We start from the raw sequence: 10,621 nt of genomic DNA, 5'->3' as shown, positions 1-10,621 counted from the left end.
GCGGTTATTATGCGCTTATGAATTAGGTTAGGCATTTGATTATGGTCATGTGGCACCGATTGCTTCATTCGGTGAGTTCTCAAGGGGCTTGTGTTTTTGATAGTTGTAATGTTTGCCTGCTTTAATAATTCTTTGATGTTTTCGCTGCTACTGGGCCTTAAGTTGTCATTATTGTTATTAGCTGAATTGATTAACTAAAGGCGTACATAATCTCTCTCTCTCTCTCTCTCTCTCTCTCTCTCTCTCTCTCTCTCTCTCTTTATCAAGGCCAGACCCAATTAAACAAAATCGGCTGGGAAAAAACATGTGGCCTTCACTGGGAGAAATATAAACCTCCTAGTATTTTTTCTATTTTTGAAAACTAAAATAAATTTTTTTTTATTTATCAAACATTCTTAGAAGTTTTCAAGATCTTATGTTCATGACTTAACATTATTTTTTCTCTATTAATTTAGGGCTGGGTGGGAGGCAGTGTTTAACTTCTTTATATATATATATATATATATATATGTATATATATATATATATATATATGATTGCTAGATTTTTGCATGGCATTTTAACTGTTGCCTTATTAAATATTTGTTACTACTTTTTTTCTTTTTTTTTCTTTACCATGGGCATTTAATTCTTGAAAAACTCACTCAATGGGTTAATGGCTTCGAAAAATAAACGGGGTGTTTTTGCAGTTTATTTATTGTACGAAATCTGCTTTTAGAAAATTGAAGGTCGGAAAGGAAGGTCGCTGGAGAAATTCTGTATCATGTAATTAAAGTACATGACGTTCCCATACCTAGACTTTTAACACGACTTCAGCTGCTTTGCTATGTTTAATGTATTTATTTCACCGTTCATGGATATTTCGACCAGATTAAAAACAAAATCATTTTTGGATATTAGTTTGACCAGAATTTTTTCTCATCTTTGATGGATATTAGTTTGACCAGAATTTTTTCTCATCTTTGATGGATATTAGTTTGACCAGAATTTTTTCTCATCTTTGATGGATATTAGTTTGACCAGAATTTTTTCTCATCTTTGATGGATATTAAGGTGATTCGGTGCCCTTTTGAGTTGAATAAAACATAAATAATGGCTATTATGAAAATAAATGATAATGATAATAAAAATAATTTAAAACTTAAGCTTCTCAAATCCAGTCCCCATAAGAAGCTTGAGATTACTCCATTGCAGAGGAAGAAATTGGCTAAGGATGAATCATATGAGAGAGAGAGAGAGAGAGAGAGAGAGAGAGAGAGAGATTCAACACCAGACAATAACTAAGGGAGGTATGTCTGCCTGTGTGTATGTTTGCATTAGAAAAGGGTGTTGTGAAGTATCACCAACTTGGTGCATGAGAGAGAGAGAGAGAGAGAGAGAGAGAGAGAGTTCAACACCAGACAATAATTAAGGGAGGCATGTCTGCTTGTGTGTACGTTTGTAAAAGGGTGTTGTGAAGTATCAGCAACTTGGTGCATGTGCGCTCATGTTTGTAGGTATGTGCGCTCACCGAGTGGGCAGAAATAGAGAGAGATAGAGAGAGAGAGTGTGTGTGAGTGAGTTCAACCTCAGATAGTAATTAAGGGAGTTATGTCTGCCTGTGTGTACGTTTGTAAAAGGATATTGTGAAGTAATAGAACTCGGTGCATGTGCGTGCATGTTTGTACGTATGTGCGCTCACCGAGTGGGCAGAAGTAGAGAGAGAGAGAGAGAGAGAGAGAGAGAGAGAGAGATTGGGGAGACCCTTGGGTATTACTGGTGGAAGAGGTATTGGATGGGATTGTGTGGTAGTAGCGGGGTGGGGTGAGGTTGGGGGGTGGAATTTTAGTGAGGATGGAGGGGGGGGGGGGGGGGCTAAGAGGAACTCGATCGTCGGTCGGTCGGTCCTTACGGACGACGACGGGCCCTGGGTGCTGTTCTGCTGCTACCTCATGTCACTGACCCTTCCTCCTCCTCCTCCGGCTCCTACTCCTGGCTCCTTCTCCTCCTCCACCTCGTCCTTCTAAAACTCCTATTCCCCACTACCAATACCAACGCCGTCGTAACCAACAACTCTCTCTCTCTCTCTCTCTCTCTCTCTCTCACCGGGTTCGTCATTTCATTGCAGTCCTCCTTACGTATGTGTTATACACTCCCCCCCCCTCTCTCTCTCTCTCTCTCTCTCTCTCTCTCCAGGTCTGTCCGTCATTTCAGTGAAGTCATTTTTACGAATATGTTGTACATTCTCTCTCTCTCTCTCTCTCTCTCTCTCTCTCTCTCGTCAGTGATGCAGCTGTTGATTTCTAAGCGTGTGATTTGGTACTAAGCAACATGAATTTTTCTCTCTCTCTCTCTCTCTCTCTCTCTCTCTCTCTCTCTCTCATTTCCTGAGTGACACCTAGTAGCTCCCAGAATAGCAACACTTTCCTAATAAACAACTCGGGTCCGCTTCTTAGAAGTCAAGTTATAAACCGCTATATTTGTTTATTTCTTATGTCAATATTGTTTATTGTAAAGTTATAGATATTTATTTTGAGCATTTTTCATTTGTTTTAGTATTTTTCATATTTTAAGGATATTAATTATTATCGAACGGCATTTTATTATGAACTGGTAAACGGATTAATTGCTTCAACATTTCTATTAATAAAAGTATTCACGAGTCGATATATTTTTTATTTAAAAACATATTTAGATATACAGGGAAAATTTTAATTATAAATACACTATATGTGAAAAAGAAAAATATTTATGTAAATATATTAATATATTATATATATATATATATATGTGTGTGTGTGTGTGTGTGTGTGTGTTATAAATTGTAATATAGTAAGTGAGTATTTACTAATAAAAGATAACAAAAAAGTAAAGATGAGCACCAAAACTAATATAGAGTCACCCAAGTGGGTGGAGCCTAGCTGCGACACAGATACCATTATAATGAAAACGTCACGAATGGCATGAAAATATACAAAGGGTCCGCTTGAACGCATCTCGGGTTGGATGTTCTCACAGAGAGAGAGAGAGAGAGAGAGAGAGAGAGGTTACAACACAATGCTTCATAAACCTTGTATATGGATTATATTCTCTCATTGTTATTGTTAGGATGTTAATGAGAGATTTTACCTGAAATGAGCAACAAAACTAGGAAAAGAGCAAATCATATCTCTGGGAGGTGGAAGTATTTTGGGTACGGGACGTAAGGAAATGATGCAGTCAATATGCTCTCTCTCTCTCTCTCTCTCTCTCTCTCTCTCTCTCTCTCTCATCAATTGAGAAGCGAGTGGCATATCTGACCTTTGAAGTTCGTGCACCTTTCGGTAAAAGGGGCTCGGAATGGTTCGTTTTAAACCTCCCCGAAGGTTCTTCTCTACTTTGCACAGTGGAAATTGTGAGTGAGTCCGATTATTATTGTTTTTACGTTGGTTGCTCATGTTGTTTTTGTTAGTTCGGTGTTGTCTTTCAGGGACGCTGTAGAAATCAGGTAATTTTTTTTTTCTTTTTTGCTTTCCTTTGAGTAACAGTGCAATGGCTATTCTTTTTTGCTATAATGAAGGGTGTTGTTGTTGTTGTTGGGATAAGCACATACATAATTGTTTTTACGAATATATAATAATTTTGATTCATTTTCGTAAACGATTTTAATGGACGGTTATTAATTAGCACATTTACAATTGGCTGTCATTTTTTTTTCTTTCTTTTTTTTTTTTGATGGATCTTTGGTAATCTTTGTGAAGGGGATAAAAAGGAACTGGTGCCCTAAGTGGTAACGTCCCTGACAGGTGAACGCCAGACTGGGTTTCGAGTCCCGCTCAAACTAGTTAGTTCCTTTGGTCGCTGCAACTTTGCCATCCCTGTGAGCTAAGGATTTGGGGTTTGGTGGAGCCTGTAGGTCTATCTGTTGAGTCATCAGCAGCCATTGCGTGCTCCTCCCCGGTCCTAGATTGGGTGGAGAGGGGGCTTGGGCGCTGATCATAATGTATATATGGTCAGTCTCTAGGGCCTTGACCTGCTTGATAGGGCAACCTCAATGTCCCATTAAACCTTTAAAGGTGATTGAATGTTTAAATTAGTCTGGATACAATTTTTTTTTGGTGTGTGTGTGTGGGGGGGGGGGGGAGGCGTTCACTTGACCTCCTGGTATTGTCACAATTGCACGTGTGCTTGCTCGCACGCATGTATAAGAATGTGTGATTAACTTCTACAATGAATCATTGTCCAAACACAAACTTAATTCGTTTTGTTAAATGTAAGTCCGCGCGTGCGCGTGCCCAAATTGAAAGAATGTAAGTTGGGTGTAGGAGAACAGGGGGTGTTAATTGCGTTTGGTGGTGGAGGGGGGGGGGGGAAGAGAATGAAGTGCATGGAATGTGGGATATCTGAATGTATGTAGCACTGCGTTAATGCTTTGTTAAGTGACTTTTGAATGTGCCACGATGCTCTGACACATATGTGCTCGATGTTCCAATGGCGTAACGTGGGGATTATTAAGTGTTGTTTGGGAAGACGTTGAAAGAATACACATGGGATCTCTCTCTCTCTCTCTCTCTCTCTCTCTCTCTCTCATACACACACACCTACACACACACACACACACACACACATATATATATATATATATACACCCACACATACAGGGTGGGTCAAAAGTTCACAGTTCATAGTTCCTGAAATAAAAGACAAACTTATGGCGTTTTTATTTATAACAAAATGTATGATGCTTTTAAGACATGAGTAATTAGCCTAGAATAAGGAGTCAGTATTATTTTTTATATTAGTTTCTATCTAAAACGTTCGTTATTGTGGAGGTGAAAAATAAATTGAAGTAAATGTAATCCTACGATTGGTCCTATGCACAATATATATATATATATATATATATATGTATGTATATATATATACGTATATATATACACGTATATTTATATAATCTTCAAAGGGCATTAAAAGTACAAAGGAAATGGGAAAAGTCGCTAAATTTCAACCAATGCATATTGGGCCTCTTCATTGTACACCTTGAAGAGGACCAATGGATATTAGTTGAAATATAGTGATTTATTTCTATTTCCTTTCTTTCTCTTATGGGACTTTTCAATATATATATATATATATATATATAAATAAATATATATGTATGTATATATATATATATATATATATATAATTGCATGTTTTCAAGTATATAACATCTAATTTATATTATCCTAAAGTATCCTTGAGTGTCAAAGTTCAGTAGAATCTATTGATCTACATACGCCCTATATGCAACGTTATTTTCTGGAGATATGTTTTTTAAATGTTTTAAATGTCATTGTTATGCAGGTTAAACTACAGTGGAATTACGTTACAACATCGAAAATATTCCCTTTTACTTATATATGCATGTGTGCAAAGTCTAAAGAAATATATGTAGATCTTGTATATGGCCATAGTTAATATATGGCATATCTGTTTTGACGTTGTTACTGTTTTTAAAATGATTTATATTGTTAATTTGTTCTCATCATGTATTTATTTCCTTATTTCCTTTCCTCACTGGGTTATTTTTCCCTATTGGAGCCCTTGGGCTTATAGCATCTTGCTTTTCCAACTAGGGTTGTAGCTTGGCTAGTAATAATAATGATAATGATGATAATAATAATAATATATATCCCTTTCTGAGCGGGGATACCGTTTAACCTGGTGAAATGGTTTATGTATCGCCATGATTAGCAAAGCTGGACTAGTCAGGGCCATTCATACTACTTTGGTTTGCTGTGATCGATTAAAGGAAAGTATCCCACCATCACCAAACAGCACTTGCAAGTGTGATGAGGAATATTTTTTTTTTTTTTTTTTTTTTTTTTGTCCGGCAGTGAACTAGAAACGGCAACATTTTTTGTTGTTGCATATAAATATATATATATATATATATATATACATATATATATATATATATATATATAAACTTAATTTGACGCTTTATATAAAACAAAATAAATAGATTTCTTAACAATGTGCAGAGAAACAATGTAATTGTCTTCCTGCCCTTGCGCACATGTAAGTATTATTGTCATTCGTGCTTACGAAGTAAATATTTGAAACACACTATACTTATTGGAGTCCTTTTACAGTTATATCATCTTTGAAATACGCTTGGATTAACTGAATCTTTTCCTGAAATGTATTAAGTATCAAAACTAGGCCTTGGAGGGATTATTTCCTCTTGCAATAAGATTCAATTGAATTTCGTCTGTTGTTATATCTGAATGAAAGTGGCTTCGTAAATCTGATTGTACTGTCACTTCATTTTGTATATTACCTTATACTTTTATATACTTGTGTAGTTCCTGTTTGTTCATATTGTACGTTTATCGTTTTTGTTCTTTTCATCTCGAATTTATTATTTTTCTTTTCTCAATTTGAGGAGACCTGGTTGCATGTCAAATTAGGCTAGTTCTATGTGAATGTGATCCCATACTACTGCTACTACTACTACTAATACTACTACTACTACTACTAATACTACTACTACTATTACTATTATTATTATTATTTTTATTATTATTATTATTATTATAGTTATTATTATTATTATTATTATTATTATTATTATTATTATTATTGTGTAGCCAATAAAGTATTGATAGATAATGTTAATAAATGAATTATATGCTCAAAAATTTTCACATCACAATTGTATGATGTATTAAACTCACAAGACTCCAAGAGGACTGATTAAATCCCACGTAGACATTTTTTTAAAGCTAGCAGACAATTAGAATTATACTGTAAAAAAAAAGTTGGTTAAAATAATAGCAAAAGGAACAGCAAGGACAGCAAAAACACATAGGAAGAGTGAAGTCATCTAGGGAATCGACCACTCGTCCAAATATGAACACCAAGACATCTCGGGGGCGTTCAGTGGCATAATTTATAGTGGGCAGAAAACAGTTTTACTTTGTGCCCGAGCATCACCGTCCGGAGAAAATCGTTTGAGTTTTTATTTTTATATTATTTCTGCATATGCATGTATGTAATATATATAGTGTATATTTGTGTATATATATGTATATATAATGATTTATTTGTATGTATATATGGATATTTTAATTCACGTGCGCCCTTGTATTTGTATTCTCTCTCTCTCTCTCTCTCTCTCTCTCTCTCTCTCTCTCTCTCTCTATACATCGTTTTATTCTCACGAGAGAGAGAGAGAGAGAGAGAGAGAGAGAGAGAGAGAGAGAATTATTTTTGCCAGTTAGCCTAAGATGATATTTTTTGAACGCTCTATTGAAGGAAACCGTTTCCTACCACGGCAAGGCGAAACCTACTGAACGTTGCCCGCTCCGATGCTGGAGATTAGGGCTCTTAGATTGCAGTGATGATGAGGGTTAGGCGGAGACCGGTTGTTGAAGAACTTCGCCCTCGAGACAAGAAAAAGTTTTGGCGGTAGAAGGAAGGGAAAGGGGGCTGGGGGAGATAGGAGATACGGATATTCTGTCGTAGATAAAGACAGAAAGGAAGGGAAGCATAGAGAGATATCTCCCGTTGGGAGTCCTTGATAAAAAGGATTGGGTAGTGGGTTTAAGACGTTTTCCAAGGAAGAAGAGTTTTGGATGTCCTCATAGGATCGCAATTATTATTATTATTATTATTATTATTATTATTATTATTATTATTATTATTATTATTATTACTATTATTACTAGATAAGCTATAACCCTAGTTTGAAAAGCAGGATGCCATAAGCCCAAAGGCTTCAACGGGGAAAAATAGCCCAGTGAGGAAAGGAAAATAGAAATATATCAACTACAAGAGAAGAGAGGGAGTGTTATTATTATTATTATTATTATTATTATTATTATTATTATTATTATTATTATTACTAACTGAGCTACATCCCTAGTTGGAAAAGCAGGAGTTTATAAGCTCAAGGGTTCCAACAGGGAAAAATAATCCAGCGAGGAAAGGAAAAAGGAAATAAATCAACTACAGGAAAAGAGAGGGAGTTTGATTTTTATTATTATTGTTGTTGTTGTTGTTTTTAATATTATTATTATTACTTGCTAGCTAAGCTACAACCCTAGTTGGAAAAGCAGTATGCTTAATAATAATAATAATAATAATAATAATAATAATAACACAACAACGTGTTTTTTCCCCATTTGTATGGGGGTAAGCAGGGTTGCCTTCTTTTTGAAGAACTTTGCTTTGGCTTTGGGGTAAACCTAGTCCCGATCGGCTGCCCTGCCTAAGACATGATTATTGGATGGATCTAAAAGTGGAGGAACTTGATCGAATTTTGAGTTGAATCTGAATGGAGGCTTAAATTACAATAGTTGTTTTCTCGCTTGGCAATATAGCTGGAATTAAGAACATTTGAAAAAAATAGATCTACATGTTCTTCTTTTCTTATTTTATCATCATAGTTTACAGAATTAGCCTTACCATCTCGAAAAGACTCAGTGTTGATAAATACAGTGTTTTCAAGAAACACATTGTTTCCTTCGGAGTTGATACTTAGCAGCAGAAGGGCTTTTGATTATGAATTTTTGATACAAAATTATAACTTTATTGTTCAAGGATTACATCGAAAAATCCTTATTGGTATTTTTTAAAAATTTTGTTCCACTATCAAAGCTTTGTTACCAAAATTTAAAGTAATGTTTTGCGTGACTATAGAGGCCAGATATCACCATTAGACCACGTTCTGAGATTATTATTATTATTATTATTATTATTATTATTATTATTATTATTATTATTATTATTATTATCATCATTATTATTATTATTATTATTATTATTACTTACTAAGCATACTGATTTTTCAACTGGGGTTGTAGCTTAGGTAGCAAGTGATAATAATAATAATAATAATAATAATAATAATAATAATAATAATAATAATAATAATAATCGCGATCAGATGAAGACATCGCCTCCCCCCCAAAAAAAAAACCGCAATACTGTACAGAATTATATATAATATGTCTATAGTCATCAACAGTATTCAAATCCTCCGTAAACGTTAATAAACTGTATTTTTCTTCTGTTTATTCTCAAGAGCATCCTTTTCTATGGGATCTTGTCATACAATGTTATGGCTCTCAGGATCCTTCCATGAGAATGTAGGCTATGCAGACTAACGGACGTTCGGGGATACAAACACAAATACAACTGAGAATAACAAAGGTAAGGTAAACAAATACTGTAATTATAATATTATATTATTTGATACAGTAAGCAAAAAAAAACATTTGTAATAACCAGATATCTTCATATAGAACCTGACTATTTGTTGACTTTTGTCGCTGGAAATCATAGGCATGGGATTCAGGTGAGGCCTACCTAAAGCAAAAATGTAACAAAATTGGATTTACAAACAATTCGACTTACAAACAATTTGACTTAAAAAAAAAATTCGACTTACAAAAATTTGACTTACAAAAAATTCGACTTACAAAAAATTAACTTACAAAAAATTCGACTTACAAAAAAATTGACTTACAAAGAATTCAACTTACCAAAAATTCGACATACAAAAAGTTCGACAAACAAAAATTCGACTTGTAAAATTTTTGACTTACAAACAATTTGACTTACAAACAGCTTCATGAAGCCAATAAAGTTTGTAAGCTGAAGACCTGTATTCAAAATTGATAAAAACAACAGGCTATTCTTGTGTTATTGTCAAAACCATCAACCATAAACATACCATCATTATCATTCACTTTCATCCACATGCAGTGGCATTGCTTGAATAAAATACGCCAAAGTAAATCATTTGGATTAGAAAAAAACAAAAAAAAAAGCTTAGAACGAGAATTCGCGATGAACCCTCTTGATATGATTCGCGTCTTTGAAGTGCCAGCTCGGAGTAATAAGAATCCGTCAGATGAAAGTCATAAATTTTTGAGGACTGGGAGGATGACTTAACAGCCATTGAGAGACAGCCACATGAGGAGGGCTATGAAAGAATGACAGCGCGCGCCTGTCACCGATTTAAATCGGGAAGGCACTGGCTGTCTTCTGTGATTTAAAGAGGGGTATGTACCCCCTCCTCCCTCCATCCTCTTCTGCTCTAGGCGTTAGAGCAAAACAGAAGCAGTTATATAAATGAGGATAAATTTGATAAAAAGCTGTTGAAAACAATGCGTGTAAAAAGCTGAAACTAAAATTAATGAGATTGATAAATCACATGCAGACAACAGAGATTAACAGAGATATTATTATTATTATTATTATTATTATTATTATTATTATTATTATTATTATTATTATTATTATTATTATTAGCTAAGCTACAACCCTAGTTGGAAAAGCAGGATGCTACAGTATAAGCCAAGGGGCCCCAACAGGGAAAATAGCCCAGTAAGCAAAGGAAACAAGGAAAAATGAAATATTCTAAAAAAAAGTAACATTAAAATAAACATTTCCTATATAAACTATAAAAGCAGCTTTGGGCAACAGAGAGCAATAGAGGGAACAGAAATGTAATTAGAATACTGTTAAAAAAAGAGTAATTTTAATTGGAAACTCAACGTAAAAAATATAGGTTATCTGCCGTATTTCAGTTAAATACAGCCGACCGTAATTTTTACTCTACTTTTTTTTTTTTTACTATATTTTACGGGTTAGTGACCGTAAAATCAAT

This window comes from Palaemon carinicauda, chromosome 5 (genome assembly GCF_036898095.1).
Source record: "Palaemon carinicauda isolate YSFRI2023 chromosome 5, ASM3689809v2, whole genome shotgun sequence".
In the NCBI taxonomy this organism is placed as follows: Eukaryota; Metazoa; Arthropoda; class Malacostraca; order Decapoda; family Palaemonidae; genus Palaemon; species Palaemon carinicauda.
This window is presented reverse-complemented; position numbering follows the sequence as displayed.